This window comes from Frankliniella occidentalis, unplaced genomic scaffold (assembly GCF_000697945.3).
Source record: "Frankliniella occidentalis isolate FOCC.00 unplaced genomic scaffold, Focc_3.1 Scaffold9, whole genome shotgun sequence".
Taxonomy (NCBI): Eukaryota; Metazoa; Arthropoda; class Insecta; order Thysanoptera; family Thripidae; genus Frankliniella; species Frankliniella occidentalis.
The window spans coordinates 1,589,184-1,591,403 of NW_026267139.1; the positions used below are offsets into that span (position 1 = coordinate 1,589,184).

Genomic DNA, 2,220 nt, shown 5'->3' on the forward strand with positions numbered 1-2,220 from the left:
GCTGCGGTATGCTGCACCGCTTCCTATAAGGACACAGGTGTTGTGTGTGTGTGTGTGTGTGTGTGTGTGTGTGTGTGAGTGTGCGTGATGTCCCGCATCTCGTTGTGCAACTTTTCCCCGTCATAATATTTATGACGTGAGGCCTCCCCGTGCTCGGGAGCGTATCGTTGGGCGAGCTGGGGCGGGGCGGGCGCATCTGCAGGAAGCACGTGTTGAGAGCGCGGCGAAAATGAAGTGGCGCTATCTCCCTGAATGTCGAAGAATGTTGTTTACTTGAAAAAATGCAGGAGTCGCGCGCGTGCGCGCGTTACTCTCGGAGGGAGCGCCACATCCAATATTGCCGTATCTCATGGGAAGAGCGACGACGCTTGCTCTCGCTTCGTTCTATAGTCTTGAGTGAATGATTTTGTGAGAAATTTGCTTTATATATTTGAATGACGACCATCGCTCAAAACGAGCGAGCGATGGTCCAAAATCACCACTCACAAAGGATTAATGTTCCCATACACTGTAAAAAATACTTGTTGAAAATCGAACATTGCTGTTTTGCAACAACTTTTCTTGTTCCCAAAAAATGGAAAAATTTGCTGCTGTTGATCCTAGATGTTATTTTTTACGTCTTATCGTATGAGGAAGTTGCCCGATAAGAGGAACAAAAAGAAGGTAGCGCTGAGGAGGTGGCGTGGCGTAGCGCCGTCCCGAAACAAAGCAGAACGCGGGCGACCATACTTTGTTTTGTCGCGAGTGGATGCATCCACATGTGTGATCATAAATCAAGTTTTGTTGAATTTCTAAAGAAAAATTGGATCCATAATAGACCGGCGTAACAATCAAGTGTCAAAAAGTGCTTCTGTAAAGTTTGGCTTCGGAAAAGTAATTTTATACAATCTTCTAAACCGTCCCGGTGTCGTTGTTAGGTTAGTGTACGGACATATTGCATTGGTAGAATTTCAACTCAATGATAATGACTCAACTGTCGTAAAAAGCTTTGGTATAGGTGGTACCAAGGTGCTGGGTGCATAGGCCCCTTCTAAACTGTTTGAAATCTAACGACACGCATCCTAACCTCTGCTAGACGGTCGCTCTTCTGCTTTGTTTAGGGACGGCGCTACGCCACGCCACCTCCTCAGTGCTACCTTCTTCTTGTTCCTCTTATCGGGCAACTTCCTCATAGTTACTATAATGCTAATGGTTTCTATTGTTGCTTAAGATTTTACATTGCTTATGAGCGTAGGGTGGCGTTTAAGCCTACTCGGCGGAGACCTTCACGCACGGTGCCACTGGAGCTCCGACAGTCTAACTGTAAGCAGGGCCTAACTGCCCCCCCCCCCCCCACACACAGAGTGAACCTCGGAACCACTAGGAGGAAGCGCGTGAGAGCATGCGCAAAAAAAAAAATAAAAACAAATAACTAAAAAATAAGTAATTTTTTGACGTCGTTTGTCTGTCTCCGCAGGTCTGGTGCTCTTCGTCGCTGTCACGGCCGTATGCGGCACCCAGGAGGGCCTTCCCGTGGACGGCCAGGGACAGCAAGGTGAGAGCGACGCCGGCGGCGACGCACTTCTCAGTCAAAAGAACTCCTACACTGACAGAGTGGCAAAGTGACGACCGACGACCGCGGTCGCGGGGTGCTTAGTGTCCACTGTGTTTATCTGGTTTATCATGCGGTTTCAAAATGTTTCGCGTTTTTAAATATTGTTTTTAATGGGTTTTTTCACTAATGGAGAACCGTAACTGCAATTTGGAAAATCTAGTCGCGTCGTTGTTTTGTTCTCACAGTTTTCTGCTTTCTTTTTTTACTTTGAAAAACGAATGGAACTGACTGTGCCTGCGATTTTTTTTTGGGAGTAAGCAGAGCAGCAGGTGTTCTGTTCAGTGGGACACCGACCGACACACTCGGCTCGGCGACGGGGATGGCCTGTTGGAGTGGGACACATGTCTCGCCCCCCTGGCGTTTGCCGGCGCGACAAAAAGCACCTCAAGCACCTCAAGTAGAGCTCGTAAAACGTTAAAACTCGACGGGTACCCGACAGTGGGGAGAGGAGAAGACTTGGGAGAAGAACGTTACGGGGCATCGGCAAAGCGAGTGTTGTTGTTGTTCTCGCTCCCAAAGGCGGACAGGTGTGGGAGGAGCGGGCGAGGGGGGAGGTAGGAGGGGGAGGGAGGCGTGAGTCAGGCGAGCTTTGGTGGGTCTTTGTGGTAGGATGCCAGTGAAAGTAA

General features: G+C 49.1%; 1 protein-coding gene across 1 annotated transcript in view; it reads left to right on the forward strand.

Annotated features, from left to right (window-relative positions):
- Nucleotides 1–1,453: 1,453 nt before the first annotated feature.
- Nucleotides 1,454–2,220, forward strand: part of LOC113211874 (uncharacterized) — a 9,391-nt gene continuing 8,624 nt past the window's right edge. The window contains exon 1 of the mRNA XM_052277275.1: nucleotides 1,454–1,534. The gene's annotated coding sequence lies outside the window, so the exon portion shown is untranslated. The remainder of the gene's footprint in view (nucleotides 1,535–2,220) is intronic.